The sequence below is a fragment of the Apostichopus japonicus genome, chromosome 12 (assembly GCF_037975245.1).
Source record: "Apostichopus japonicus isolate 1M-3 chromosome 12, ASM3797524v1, whole genome shotgun sequence".
Classification (NCBI taxonomy): Eukaryota; Metazoa; Echinodermata; class Holothuroidea; order Aspidochirotida; family Stichopodidae; genus Apostichopus; species Apostichopus japonicus.
Genome location: NC_092572.1, coordinates 4,420,001 through 4,436,439, shown reverse-complemented (window position 1 = coordinate 4,436,439; position 16,439 = coordinate 4,420,001). Strand labels below are relative to the sequence as shown.

At 37.1% G+C, this 16,439-nt stretch overlaps 1 long non-coding RNA gene across 3 annotated transcripts; it reads right to left on the bottom strand.

Moving 5' to 3' along the window:
• Nucleotides 1-1,641: 1,641 nt before the first annotated feature.
• Nucleotides 1,642-15,400, bottom strand: LOC139978083 (uncharacterized). 3 transcript variants are annotated; one of them, XR_011796908.1, is made up of 6 exons: nucleotides 14,836-15,375; nucleotides 13,724-13,883; nucleotides 9,807-10,059; nucleotides 9,047-9,236; nucleotides 5,221-5,336; nucleotides 1,642-4,663 (listed from the first exon to the last, which is right to left on the bottom strand). It is a non-coding gene; the product is annotated as an uncharacterized lncRNA (long non-coding RNA). The 3 variants fall into 3 exon arrangements; XR_011796906.1 differs by having other exon boundaries at nucleotides 9,807-13,883; nucleotides 14,836-15,400; XR_011796907.1 differs by lacking the exon at nucleotides 13,724-13,883 and having other exon boundaries at nucleotides 14,836-15,357.
• Between the last annotated feature and the right edge of the window lie 1,039 nt (nucleotides 15,401-16,439).

Sequence of the window (16,439 nt, the reverse complement as noted above, 5' to 3'; positions counted from 1 at the left end):
TGTTCCTCTGATTCTTTCTTAGATAAATGCTAGATCTTTGAGACTTTTGTAATGTGTGTCACTGAAGCTGTGAAGGCAAAACTTAGAATAATGATTATTAGGCCTAACCTATCAGCCTTTTAATGATACAATTTGTAGGTCTGTTATTATTTCAATTTTCAATGACTGTCTAAGTAATAATACTTTGTGTCAACTGCAAATTTCGCAAAACTACACCCTGAACAATTCGTATGCACAAAGATACGTTAAGAAGATCACTAAGATAGGAAATTTGTGGCAAAGAATTCTTACCAGGTTTCCAAAATTTTGGAACGAACACAGATTTCATATTAAAAAACTAAAAATTTAGTCGGTGTATGGCTAAAGCTAAAGGAATAGCTTCGCTAGAGATTACTGCAGCATTGTTGTTGCATCAGGCTAGCACGTCAGGTTGAACTTATCGACTTTAAATATTAAGTGTTTCATGCTCAGGCTAGCACATCAGGTTGAACTTATCGACTTTAAATATTAAGTGTTTCATGCTTTCCTTGTCATATTTGATGACGTCAAAATGAACTTGGCTGTGATTGGCTATTCAATATACACAATAGTACGAACCTACCTGCATAAAAAAAACTCGCGGCCCGGAAAGGGTCATTTCCGGCCATATAGGGAGTATCTTTACTCAAAAGATTTCTGTACGCTCTGCGCCAACCTGTGGTGGCGCTCCGCTTAGATAAAGTCGAAAGCGCCCATACAGACCATTCTCACCCCCTCTTACCAATACCCCTAGCTCCGCCACGATAACAGGAGTGACTTTCCATATGTTATTGGTAGGAAATTGCAGGAATTATTGGAATCCTTAATGAAAACTATACGTAGGTAGTCTTGTTTGCGTGGGGATTGAGTTGTGTAGGTGTTACACAAAAATGTAGATATGCTTTCTTTATTCTTGTGGAAAGCCGCTTTCACTTTGATATCAGATAAACCTGTGGTACATGCAGTGACGTAGCCAGGATTGTTCCAGTGGAGGGGGTGGGAGCTTGGGGGGGGCTTGACCAATTCCTGGGAGGGCGTCTTGTTACTACCTGAGTGGAGTGCCACCATGGGTTGGCGCTCAGCGTACGGGAAATTTTCAGCTATAAAGACCTCCTAGATCGTTGGAAATAACACTTCCCAGGCCTTGTAAGCTGCTCTAAAGTTTCACAACATCCTTTATTTTGAGATCCCCATGTCTTGATATGGTCATCAAATAGTTAAGGGAAATAGAAGAAAAAAGACAATCTGGTAAGTTGCTTTGAAATATCATGACATATCTCGGCCTATGCGCTATGTCACGTCAGGTTTTTCAGCAACTATAGCCTACTGCCGGTCCGCGGTCGAAGGGTCGTTCATGAGTGGTCATCATGGAGATTCGATACCATGCAGACCAATGAATGATATATTTTTCGCACATGTAATTTTTTCGACACCCAAAATGATGCAAATTCATCAATATAATTGGTCGAGAACTTGCTAGAACAGTAAGCTGTCTGAATTAGCATCTTCAGATCGAATATGGGTTTGCTGAGTTAGGGAGCAATATGTTCGAAGTACAAGGACCAACCAATGAACACAATTTTAACATAAGAGGCAGAGATAAGACACTATAGCAGAAATCATTGTCTTCTTTCTGTTTATTACTGATAAATGCAAATATTTTCATTAAAAATCAATATGAAATTTCATGTTACTTTCAGAAATATATAAACAAAGCAACCTTTACAACTTCAGCTCATTCACATTCATGCTATAAGCTAGAAAATTTACCATGAGGCACATTTTCTATGAGGCATTGATGTGAATACCACTGACATAACTTGTGCTATTCAAATGGATAAAGGGCTTGGTCAAGTCATGAATAAGGCTCTGCCCCATATATTGCACATGTACAAAAAGGGTTACTGCTGTACATGCAATACTTTTTTGATGGGGGAGAGAGGGGGGGAGATGTGGTAACATGTTGAAAAGACCACATCTTTTAATTTGTCATTTTGCTTTTGAACATATGCAAATGCTAGAAATGAAAGCACTTGGAAATTTCTTAAAGAGATAGGCAGTTGTTGCCCTTGCACTGCTTTGAAGTCTGCACCACTGTAAATATTGTTGAAGGAGTGGAGTTCTGCGAATCTCTTGATAGTCAAGTAATAAATTTTTCTTTCACTGTTTGTTAAACAGCTCCTAGCAGTAAAATGTATTTACACGACATTGTATCTGAGGTTCATTATGTAACCGCTGTTTTCTACATACAGTCAAATTAAAAACCAATGTTAAACTTGTTCACCTGCAATGGTCTAAATTCAGAAAGTACATCAATATCATAACTCTTTTGCATGTTGTATAACGGTACTGAATTTGAAGTGGATTATATTTATCAATGAATATAGCAATGTTTTGGGTAAAAGCAATTAAAGCATCCACTTGAACTTCATGTTTTCCTTGCATTGTTTGCTACTTCCTCCTATCTAGATTCGAAAGGGACATATAGATAAATGCTCAATACCTCAAACAACATTATTTAACCTTGTTTCCCACAAAAAATGTTCTGTCCCAGTTTCTGTAAACTACTCCGGATAAATGGAGGGGTGGGGGGGGGTGGACAGGTTGGGAAACTAAATATTTGACAGATGTTGTATTTGACAATAAAATTCACCTTCTCAAGGAAGTAATACAGTTCTTTAAGTGGCATTTTATGAAGGACCTACAGTATGTAACGATAGCAGAATTGGTTATTGCCTCATGCTGAAATGTCCAATAAAGACTCGAAGTATTGGAATGTTCATCAGATTCCTCATTTATAGAAACATCTGTGTTTATTGAAACTTTCCTAGGATGTTGCCAACAACATGCAGTTGAAGTCTACTGTACCTTGTTGTCAAAGGTGGAGCTCACAAAAAGTCCTATCAACTAGTCTTATTCAAGCAGTGGCAACATATGGGAAAAAAGAAAAGCAAAATATGGTACAATTTTGTTAATATTATTTTGAACTATTTATCCCAACACCCTATCCTCCTTTTAAGGCTTTTGCAAGCTTGTAAACCAGTTACAGCACTCATGCAACATGATATGACAAAGGTTCATTGCCAGAACATGAAACTAGCAATTTTGAGTAAATTTGTTAAAAGAATGATGAAGTTAATACACTGAAATATTGAATGGGGCTCAAAAGAGCTTAAGAAGTCTTTTGAGGTACATTACTTGTTCTGATAAATATATTAATTGCCCTAAGACTCAGCTATTAAAGCAGCTACTAGTCAGATACTAGATAGTATGGGATCATGAAGGTTTTCAAATTTTACCTATATTGGCCTCAAATAACCTTTGACTTGGCTAAGAGCACTCAGCACATGGTACACCTGCATACAAATTTCCATTCATCATTCCAATATTGAACTATCATGTTAACATGGCTTTCAGTTTCAGATATCTAGTTATCTCACATGGGCTTCTGCTATACTGTACAAATTTATAGAATAGTACTCAATGTCAGAAACCTATATGCACTACATATGACTACCAACTTTTCCTTGTTGAGTTAGATGCTCTATGTTACTCTACTGACCTTGAGTAGCCTTTGACCCTCAATGAAGCCAACACCTACTGAAAATTCCAGTATAAATATAAAATTAATGAAATGATTCAGAAAATACTTTAACAGAAAGGAAAACTATTACAAACACTTTCGTTCATACTGACCTCAGCGTAAACAATTTAGAGACCAAGAACACAGTGGCGTAGGAAGGTACTTTTGAGTGGGGGGGCTGAAGACTGATGGCCGGCCTGGGGGAGGGGTCTAAGGGGAGGGGGTGTCCCCCTCCCCTTTGGATTTTTTTTTGCATTTCCAGGTGGCCTCAGATGCAATTTGGTGCAATATAGCACACTTCAACACCCACTCCATTTTGTAAAGAATTTTGCATTTTCACCTGGCCTTAGATGCAATTTGGTGCTTCAAATGAGATTTTTTTTCTCATTTGGAAATGAAAAAGGGGTTTTCTGACTTGCGGAGCGGGGGGGGGGGACGGAACGATACTTCCGCCCCCCATATTTTTCACTGGGGGGCTGGCGCCCCCCCGGTTCCTACGCCCTTGCAAGAACATATGGTATAATAACTATTAGCTAACATTTCTTCCTTCTACTCTGCAATTTTGAGGGAACAATAAGCAAAATTGATACTGGCAAATGTAACATGGCAACAATAACAATAATTCACAAATGATGATGACATCAGAAAAAGTAGCAACCATGACAATGATGATGATTTGAAAATCTTAATGAGCAATCCTAAATGTAACTAGAATATCACTTTTAGTAGAGCAGGGTTCTCACAAGCACGTTCTAACCTGGCGGTGGTCGTGGTTTGAAAATGATTTTGCCTCTCCCTGCATGGTTTGAAAGTTGAGCGCCCGGGCTGAACATTTATGAACCAGGAAAAGCTTGCTGCCACTTATCTGGTCCGAAAAAATTATAGCATGAGGTAAATTTCCTCCTGGGTGCATAATTATCATAACAGTTCAAGAATTTTTACCAAAGGTGATCATATTTGAATATCTGGAGTCGGCTCGGACTTGAAGGGTCTTGGATTTGGCTCATACCAAGTGGGCTCGGACTTGGCTCAGACTCTGGCTAATTGGACGCGACTACAGCTCTGCCATAAATATAAAAAGATAATGGATTGTTAATAATTTATTATATGATGTTGAGAAGGTAGAGACTTAGAAAGTTAACTCCTTAATGTAATGGATAGCATTAAACTCTTCGTTTCACTAACAAAAGGATTCTCAAATACAGTACTAGCAACATTACAGCTGAAATAATGGATCACCAATACGATGCAGTGAAGAAAGGGAGTTTAATAAAGAGCATCCCTCAATGTAATGACTAGGATAAAACTCTTAGTTTCACTAACAAAAGGATACCACATGCAGTACCAACAAGAGGGATGCCCATTATATTGAGGGTCCACTAGACTTAAGGTTTGCTAGACCCAACACCCCCATTGTGGGAAGCATTATTGAGCGTCTAGTTAGCATTTATTGGGTAACTGAAAGTATTGAAGGACCTTGGTGACTCCCCTCCCAGTAGTTTTATAACATTTATGAACCAGGAAGAGCTTGCTGCCACTTATCTGGTTCGAAAAAATTATAGCATGAGGTAAATTTCCTCCTGGGTGCATAATTATCATAACAGTTCAAGAATTTTTACCAAAGGTGATCTTTGGTATCTGGAGTCGGCTCGGACTTGAGGGGTCTTGTATTTGGCTCAGACCAGATGGACTCGGACTTGGATCGGGCTCTGGCTAATTGGACTCGACTACAGCTCTGCCATAAATATAAAGAGATAATGGATTGTTAATAATTTATTTTATGATGTTGTGAAGGTAGACACTTAGAGAGTACTCCTAAATGTAATGGATAGCATTAAACTCTTCGTTTCACTAACAAAAGGATTCTCAAATACAGTACTAGCAACATTACAACTAGAATAGTTGATTACCAATACGCTGCAGTTAAGTAAGGGAGTTTAATAAAGAGCATCCCTCAATGTAATGACTAGGATGAAACTCTTAGTTTCACTAACAAAAGTATAGTACCAACATGGGGGGGGGGGGGGAGGATGCTCATTACATTGAGGGTCCACTAGACTTAAATTTTGCTAGACCCAACATCCCCATAGTGGGAAGCATTATTGAGCATCTAGTTAGCATTAATTGTGTAACTGAAGTATTAAAAGACCTTGGTGTCTCCCCTCCCAGCAGTATAACAACTGGAATAATGGATTGGTGAAACAATGTTTTATTTGATACAGTGAAGGGCAGGTCCAAGCTATTTGAACTGTGACGTACGGGACATTTCAGAGACTTAAATTTGTCTAAAAGTTATATAAAATCTATTTTCCAGAAACTTTTTCAGGTTTTCATATTTGTTATTGCTGCTTCTTTATTACAAACTCATGAAGATTTCCTACACTTGCTTTAATTAGGTCCCATCTTAATTAATGTACAGTGTGACGTACGGGACCAGAGAATTTTGTGTTTTTTTTACTAAAGAGCAAAGCTGAAATCGCTCTGAAATTAGGAGGGCAGTGATCAAGCTGTTATAACTAGTGAATAGCCTAACCTTCCAAGGGCTAAGCTGTAACGTATTAGAAAAAAAATATGAAGCCATTCCAGTACAGTGGTTACACAAATGAAAATTGTCCTGTGACGTACGGGACATGTGACGTACGGGACAATTTGTCCATATACAAATTGACTATGAAAACTCATATTTTCATTCCTGAATATACCATAACAAGCTGATTTCTACATAAAAACATTAATTTGGATATGCCAGAACAATGTCATTGGTAATTTTATGCCATATTTCCTTCTTTCTGGGATACGGAAAAGAGCAGTGACTGTACTTGTGAGATCATTCCACGTAAAACATGGAATGCGTAAAATATTTATCTACTCTACACATACATCAAGTACTCATAACATTAATTCTAGCTTTTTTAGACCACAAATGATTCACGATGCAAAGTTTTGGTGCAAAACTGTTTTGGTATGTATACTGTACAACACTGTATCATACTCCCTGCTATTGACCCTGAAGTTGAAATATGATCCATCCCATTCAAATATATCAAAATGTCCACAGTAATGCCACGTAATGTCCATCTATGAAACTAGTACAACAAAGAAAACTCTATAGACCTAATACTGGTTACCAGACCAAATACTCATAACATCAATTCTAGCTTTGTTTAATAGACCACAAATGATTCAAGATGCAAAGTTTTGGTGCAAAACTGTTTTGGTATGTATACTGTACAACACTGTATCATACTCCCCACTATTGACCCTGAAGTTGAAATATGATCCATCCCATTCAAATATATCAAAATGTCCACAGTAATGCCACATAATGTCCATCTATGAAACTAGTACAACAAAGAAAACTCTATAGACCTAATACTGGTTACCAGACCAAATACTCATAACATCAATTCTAGCTTTGTTTAATAGACCACAAATGATTCAAGATGCAAAGTTTTGGTGCAAAACTGTTTTGGTATGTATACTGTACAACACTGTATCATACTCCCCACTATTGACCCTGAAGTTGAAATATGATCCATCCCATTCAAATATATCAAAATGTCCACAGTAATGCCACGTAATGTCAATCTATGAAACTAGTACAACAAAGAAAACTCTATAGACCTAATACTGGTTACCAGACCAAATACTCATAACATCAATTCTAGCTTTGTTTAATAGACCACAAATGATTCAAGATGCAAAGTTTTGGTGCAAAACTGTTTTGGTATGTATACTGTACAACACTGTATCATACTCCCCACTATTGACCCTCAAGTTGAAATACAGTATGATCCATCCCATTCAAAATATACCAAAATGTCCATAGTAATGCCACGTAATGTCCATCTATGAAACTAGTACAACAAAGAAAACTCTAAAGACCTAATACTGGTTACCAGACCAAATAGTCAGAACATCAATTCTTGCTTTGTTAGACCACAAATGATTCAAGATGCAAAGTTTTGGTGCAAAACTGTTAAAAATTGGTATATACTGTACAACACTGTATCATACTCCCCACTAATGACCCTGAAGTTGAAACATGATTCATCCCATTCAAAAATCAAAGTACCTGTATACCAAAATGTCCACAGTAATGCCATGTAATGTCCATCTATGAAACTACATAGTACAACAAAGAAAACTCTATAGACCTAATACTGGTTATTGAACAAACTCATGAGTGATTGTCCTATGCAAAATTGGGCGAGCGAACTCTACACTTGTAACTAAAAATCTCAATGTCTACTAGTATCTAAGTTCAGGAACAAGAACATAGTTGCACATTATCATAGTCACACTTCACAATAGGCCTACGAAATTTTGAAATGCAAACTCAACATTCTTGAAGTCGTCCTTGAGGACATTGAATGCATTCAATGTCAATGTTGAATAGCATTGTAGATGATTCTGTATCCCCCACAAGCACAATTGACTTTCCAATAGTCAAACAACACCCGGGCTGTTGGTGGTCATCAGTCAATAGTTTTTTTGGTGCCATGATGTGCTCTTCAGGCATGCAGGGATTATAAGTTGCAACTACCAGCTTTCAACAAAATAAACTTGTAAGCATTGGAAGGTTTCCAGTAGAGGTCCCCAATGGAGCCCATGCATGTTTATTATGTATAAATACAGGGTTTCCATCACACTATGTCCCGTACGTCACATTTTGTCCCGTACGTCACGTTTTTAAATTTGATAATTAGATTTGCAGTGAATATTATTTCAATTTTCTGGGGATGGATATTGTTGAGCAATGTTCTTAATCAGAACTTTATAGAATATCACCAAAAAAAAAATTGTTCCTCCATATCAAAACTTGAAAAAAGTGCTGAAAATTGTGACGTACGGGACATCAGTATTTGGACACTAGCTAATTAGCATATTTAATTGATGAACCCCCACATATAATATGTCAAAATTATTGGAAGGAAGGGTGTATCATGTCCCACATAACTTATATTCAATAAGTTCATATTGCTGGCAGCGAAATAGGATTCCAAATGTCCCGTACGTCACACTGCAATTTGAATTTATGCAAATTAGCTGGCTGTAATTGTTTGAATAGGCAAAAAAATTCAAAAAAATTATTAAAATCTGAAACTTCAATAATTCAGCTTTAACATGACACCACATTTAGGGTGTTTCAGTAAAGTTTGAAATTTGGCTTGTAGGGATACAATAGCTTGGACCTGCCCTGAAGTAAGGGAGTTACATGAATAATAGTTAATGCAATGAATATGATTAAAATCTTTGTTTTACTAACGAAAATTATTCTGAAATACAGCAACATAAGAATTTGTATAAATGGATTATTAATAATGAATTTTATGATGCTGTGAAGGAAGAAAATTCATTAACAAATTTTAATTTGTATGCTGCATGTCATATACCTGTCCAGAAACTAAAAAGAAAAATTCAAACTCATAGAATGCACCGTACCTGGCTCCAAGCAATGACATATAAATCTAGTCCTCATTGTATCTACAGAAGTTGTTTGTCCAATTTTAATCGAAAGCCTTTCCTTTCATTGAAAATTTTGATCTTCAGTAAAAATATTCTTCTGTCTGCAGATTTTATTGATGACAGTACTTCCTTCTCTTGTGGAGAAATTCCACCAGCTCTTGTTAACCTACAACAAACCAAAACAACATTTCAATCATATGTCAAAGTTTCACTGAAGTACATTCCATGTAAATATTTTTTTTAAAGCCTCACATTTTGATATTGACATTGTTGCAAAAGGTACAAATAAACACATCATAATCAAGGTTAAAATGTGATGGTGTGTTAACACCTCAAGTCTTTGCTTCACAATCCTACCTACAATTCATCCAGCCTGCCAGATGGCAGATTTACAGTACATTTGGTTTTCAAAGACTACACATAAAGTCATTTCAATTCTGATAACATTCTATGATGGTGGAAGTAGCAAAGTAAAACAAAAGGTTTGGCAGTGGACTTGGTGGGAAGTGATAAGTCTTTCTTACATTACTTTGTTAGCCGTTGCCTTAGATCGTTTACAGTTTTTGAAAATAAACAGCAAATTTTCATCATCTTTGTTCGTGTTGAAACTTAGTACAGTAAATTTATATTATGTATAGCGTGTGTTGATCAGACTTAGAGGATATTAAAGGGAAGACTTTAGAAAACTAACTTCAGGTCATAGGGATTTAAAATATATCTCACAGTCAATACTTACTGAATATTAAAGACAACTGGGGATGTTTGCAATATATGCTTGTGGGAGCTCCTTATTTCCATATAAGCCATTTCTCGCTGCATCCCATGATCAGCATGAACCAGCAGCTCAAAGTTACAGTATTTTGATATCCTGTGTCGACCTTGAAATTGCAGCCCTGTACTTCTTGCAATTAAGTGGAGCATATCTGCTGTGGTGTTCTCACTCTGCATTCATGCATTCCTCAAATTGTGCCAAATTTAAGCCATCTTTTCTGACAAGAGAATGAACATAAATAAGTCCAGATAATTGTTTCATAAATTGCAAGTGGAAGTCTTGACAGTGCAGTTCCCTATTTGATGTCAATACTTAGTGTACATGTTGTCCAATATTCATGTCAGTTTAGTTAATTTATCTATCACTTTTTTCATGGAAACCGCATATGCAACAATTGAGAAAAATGCCACACTACTAAGTTTGAATATTGATCTATTATTTGGTATGTAAGTTGTACCCAGGAATTTAGCATGCAATCACTTCAAGAGATTGACTGAGTATTCATGCATGGTTCAATGCCTCATCCCGCATGCAGTTCATTTACTTAAAAATTGCATGCACCCTAGACTATGTGTACCGGTACATTTAGTCCCTCAACGCATCATTTGGGGTTTAAGCTCAGGACTACTCGTGTACACAGACTTTGGCATTATGACTGAGTTCATTTTTAATGTTTGGTTTCAATTATGTTGAAACTTCCCACTCACGATGGCATATGTGTGCGTGTGCATTGGTAGGAGTACTGTGTTTGTGATCCTAGCTTGTAAACACAGTTTCTCATGACAGTAACCTTTATTGGACAGATCTCATAGTTGGTACAGTATGTATGTATAGATGCATCACAAGTACAAGAAGCCTATTGTTTTTGGTGAAGGTCAAAGATAATTTAGGTTAAAATGGTCAAATTGTGAAAACTCAATTTGAAGCATGGATAGATCTATTTATTGGTATGTCTAGGCCAGTGGTTGGGTCAACAGGGCAAACTTGTGAAAACCTTATTTAAACCATACATCTCAAAGCAGGGTACACTAGCTTGCAGAGATATATAATGTTTAGTATCATGTTATATCGCTACAGAAGGCTTTCAGTGGTCTTTTTAGATCCCCAACTGTCACTTTGAAAATGTTGTTTATCACTGTTCTCAATAGTTTTTACTGTATATTATTAAGATACAATAAGTTGTACATGCAGCCTACACATATGCAGTAGCATACATGTCAGATTGACAAATTCATAAAATGAAACTTATTACATAATGGAACCATGTGCAATGCAGTTGGCATAATGGTGATCTATTTATACACCCAACCAGCTAGTATCGGATCATACAGTAGCAACATGTTACCACATGTATGCATTTAAGTGTTTTGTCACATAGTACAGTGCTAACATCATACAAGGGAGTTTTATTTGTTCCATAACAACTCTGATCATAATAGCCTGTTCGTGCAGAGAGTTGTAATGGAACAATTCCCTGGTTTGTGCTATGGACATGAGAACTATCTAGTGCCTGTTGAACATTAGTTTTGTGCATTTTCATGTTACTTACTAACACCAAATTACTGCACACAGATGATCATTTTTAAAAGTATGAAAACTGAATACAATCAAGAGCTTTTATTTGGACATGATACCCAATATGAAACTACTTTAGTTGCACATACTGTATGTATGCTGGTTTTTATCATGAATGATTTTTATAGGAGTCATGAATTTTTTTATTTTTATGAAGTAGGTCTGGATTCCCTTGGCATTATAACCTGATTGAAATTTAACCTCTGTGATTGCACTAATATGTGAGACCATTGATCAACCTAATTAATAGCTTTTAATGATGAAGACACTGATAACAATTTCATAACTCATTAGTGTGAACACAATGCAAGGTTCAATGAGGTACTGTTTATTTCCTTAAAATGCATAGCTGGTGGTTTTTCAACATACTCTAATCCTTTCAAATATGTTACATTGAATCTTTACACTTTTCCATTGATATATCACAGACTGTGTTTTTTTGTTATGGGACTCCGTAAAACTGGATCAAACCTAGCAATTTTGGACAAGGAATTTGCTCTTTTCGCAAAAACTCCTAAGTGCTCAAGTGACTGTACAGTAGGTCACCCTGTGAAGGCATTGTGGGACTTTGAGGAATACTTTTGATCAAGCTATTACTTCAGCACTATTAACACCACTCACATCATAACGTTAATATCAAAATGCCTAAATTACTTAGCCATGATTTCGTTGTTATTCTAAAATGAATACTCAATTGTTTACCTTCAGCCATGATTCATCCCATAGGTGCAGGGGGAAAAAACTCATGTTACAAAAAATTGTTGTACACTGCTACACTGAGGCCCTGTGTGACTTAGTTCTCTGAATCAGAACCAATGACACACCACTACTACTGTATGCACAGGGCTAAGTGATGCACACTAACACATATAGAGAATATTGTGGGGATGAATATTGTACTGAGATGGCAAACGTTTTCACATTTTTTACTTTTGTAACTCGTTTATGGAATCTATCAGGCCCTTTCTTTTACTGTAGTGTTCCGTTGCTTGTGTATCTGTTTTTGTGGAGTTGTGACTTTCTGACTGCCTTATTTTATGGCAGAGAGATTGAGACATACCCAAAGATTTATATTTCGTGAAATGGTTCAAAATTGCATCGCACGAATGCAAGTTCTTTCATACCCCTAAATTGACACATCTGTCGATAAGCTTACTGTAGTGAAGGCCTAAGTAAACATCCATTATCTTTGGATGCTGTTTGCTATGCTCTGAGCCTCTAACCTCAGAAAGGTCAGGTCCCAGAGATTAGTGGTATTATATTGAGGTAATGTTGGTTATTTTCAGGGAGTAAGATTTCCAAATGCCCAAAACATGCACAAACACAAGTTGATCAGCATATACCTGAAATGGATTCAAACTCATGAAATATTTAACTCTGCTTGGCTGCAAAAAGTTATGGTTGCCTGCTGTATAGTTGCTAGTACTACTGTAGCTACAGTATTAGTAGGCTAATATAGTAATAGTAGTAATAGTAGTAGCATGGTGACTTCGAAGTTCGGACACTTAAGACTTAAAACACCCCAAAACTAAATCTTCTGGTATAAATCATTTGAAAATACACTTCATATGGTGGGAGAATTTTGTTATAGTACGATACACGGCCAAACTTTCTTTCCTGCAAACTGTTTTCACATTGTTTTCCAAGAAGATTCTTCGTGATTGTGGAACTGGTATTTCTTTGCTAGAGTATTGCAAAGTTCGGACACGCAACCCACAGTGTGGCGCTGGTGACAAAATTGGTGGCGCAGTTGCTCTTTCAGTAATTATAACAGACTTCATACTGTAGATCTTCGTCATTTTATTGACAAATATATATAGTAATTTCTTGCACACGGGTCATTTTGGAGAGAAAATAACTGTAGCTTCGTACTTTTTGGTGAAATTTGACTCTTCCTGTAGATTTTCATGGTGAAATCGTGTATTTCTTAGGGTGTCCGAACTTCGCAATACTGACTATACTAGTAGGCCTAGTAATATTTGGAGGTGCGTCAATTATTAAGCCTTTACTTTAAAAGATCTGGAAGATCACCAGGCTGCAAAATGTGTAGGTTGACCAGTCTGTTACAAGTATATACTTAAATTTATTTATCACATTTTATATTCCGAGTATCAGCAAAGGCAGTAGCAGGCAGCTGTGATTTACCATAGCCAGTAATACTGATAGGTCCAATTTAGGGCTAACGTTAGGCCTAGCCTAGTCTACTCTAACTCTAACCATGGTCTTACTTTATTTGTGTTCAGCATGAAGATATTTACTCTAAATTTTATTAATATATCCGGAACACTTTTAAGGAATTTACTTACAATGCATATACTCCACCAAAGTTCCAAAAGCCCACTTCAAATGGGCAACGTTTACGGTAACCTGCGGCACTTTACTTTGTAGACTACATGGCTAGGCCCACATAAAATAACGTTGAATGTAGGCTATTGGGATAGCAATGATACGATCCGATCGACTGCCCTGCCACCGAACACAGAAAGAACTGCTTATATATGGGGGCGTTGTTTCGTTACGTGTAAATTTGCCAGTTAACACTTATCTTGTTAGGGCTGGCTTATAAAGGTTAGGGACAACTTCTCTATTAGGAAGTTGATTTAGATCAATAGAGAACAAAATTTGGAATTGATAATTTTATAAAAATTGCAAATTATAATATGCAAATTAGGATGTATAGTCAGTATTGCGAAGTTCGCCATACTGCGAAGTTCGGGCACCCTAAGAAATACACGATTTTCACCATGAAAACCTACAGGAAGAGCCAAATTTCACCAAAAAGTACGAAGCTACAGTTATTTTCTCTCCAAAATGACCCGTGTGCAAGAAATTACTTACATATTTGTCAATAAAATGACGAAGATCTATGAAGTCTGTTATAATTACTGAAAGAGCAACAGCGCCACCAATTTTTACCAGCCCCACACTGTAGGTTGCGTGGCCGAAATTCGCAATACTCTAGCAAGAAATACCAGTTCCACAATCACGAAGAATCTTCTTGGAAAACAACGTGAAAACAGTTTGCAGGAAAGAAAGTTTGGCCGTGTATCGTACTATAACAAAATTCTCCCACCATATGAAGTATATTTTCAAATGATTTATACCAGAAGATTTAGTTTTGGGGTGTTTTAAGTCTTAAGTGGGCGAACTTCGAAGTCACCATCCTACTTTTGTTTTAATTGGAAAACACCAAAATACAATAAAATCACTAATGACTTCAAAATTGACTTCAAATTGTATGATAAAGGTTCTGCTCTTTCAGATGATACCTTATTTTCTGAAATCTGTTGAGGATTGACAGAGTTATGACTGATTTCAATTAGTACAAAAGTTGTTTACTTTCGAAAATTACAGCCTAACGTTGGCATAACGTTAGGCCTAGCCTAGCCTTTTTTTGTAAACAACGCTATTGACTTACGATTTCTGGGTCCTCAAAAGGACCGAACCTTGATAAACTGGTTCGACCAGAAGGTCCTGGACCTCATCATGGTATCTGACCAATCGTCCCACATCTTTAGGGCCTATTGGGCCGTAAATTTGGGCCACGGCCTATTTGAAAGTGTACCCGTACGAAACAGTCCATTGAGACTGTACACTAAACATTCAATGAAACAATATTGCGCAAGAATGGCGGTTGCTATCGACTTACAAAGGAATGCGAGGGCGCTATGCCATAACTATCAATTACAAATGTTGCAGTGGCCTAAACATCTCAAATAAGAAAAAAAAACACGTACGTAGGTTGAAGCGTTCGGGAATGAGATTTTTCTCAAAAATGAACGGATTTGGACGATTTTGGTGTCAAATTACAGGAAATTTCAAGGACATTTGCATTTTTCTCAGAGCTCTCTATAGATATATTCCTGAAATGCTCAGAATATGTTCAAAACATGTTAGGGTTTATACCAAATATAATGGGGGGGGGGTTGTTCAACTCTTATTTTCTGTCACGATTTTTATGAAGCGAACATCGATTTTTAGCCAAATTACGTCATTTTCAGATTGAACTTTGACCTTGAGCCCCACCCACTAAAAAAAAAAATCACAGTTACCCCCCTTTTATTTGTTTTATACACAAACGTATGGTCTTAGCTACATTTCAATACCTTAATGAATGTTGTAGGATGTAAGGTGGCTGAGTACTATTTTTTTTTAAACTCAATGATTATTTGGGTCGATATCGACCCAATCCTGCATTAGGGGTTAAAATAGAAACTCTTATTTTCTTAAATATCCCAAATTACGTCTCCGTGAATTTTTTGCCGACGAAAATGGCAATAACACCACGCAACAAACCAACGACTTGCATTCCAATGTTAAGCCAAAAAGCTCGTGGAATCAACCAAGGCCCATTGTGTGCCTCTTGAATCATTTATTTCAGCCATTGAAGAGGATGTTAAAACACACACCTCCGCCCCAGACTTCCGCGACAATCGCAACAAAACTGAGAGACAGGCCATTCATGAACTCCAGAAGCGCGATGACATTGTCATCAAGCCAGCCGACAAGGGTTCTGCAATTGACGCTATGGGCAAACAATTCTACAGAAAGGAAGCCAACAGACTACTCGGCAACCCTCAACCCTACAAACTCCTAGATTCTGATCCTACTCAAGAAATCACACAAAACGTGAAAAGAGTCATCCAAAAGATAGTCTCTAACGGTTCCATTGACCGCAAGTTAGGCCAAAACCTCCTGGAAAACGACCCAAAACCTGGTCGCTTTTATTTTCTGCCTAAAATTCACAAAGAAGGCAACCCCGGGAGGCCCATAATATCGGGTAATGGTACAGCGACTGAAAAAAATTTCCAAATTCGTGGATCTCCTCATCCAACCTCTCGTTTCGGCCCTACCGTCCTATGTGCAGGACACTACGGATTTCATCCGGAAAATTGGGGAAATAAAAAATCTTCCCTTATCTTCTCTGTTAGTTACCTTGCATGTGTCTTCGTTATACACAAATATCCCTAACGAAGAGTGCATTTCGGCCTGCTCAAAAGCATTCAAACCGAAATGGCACCG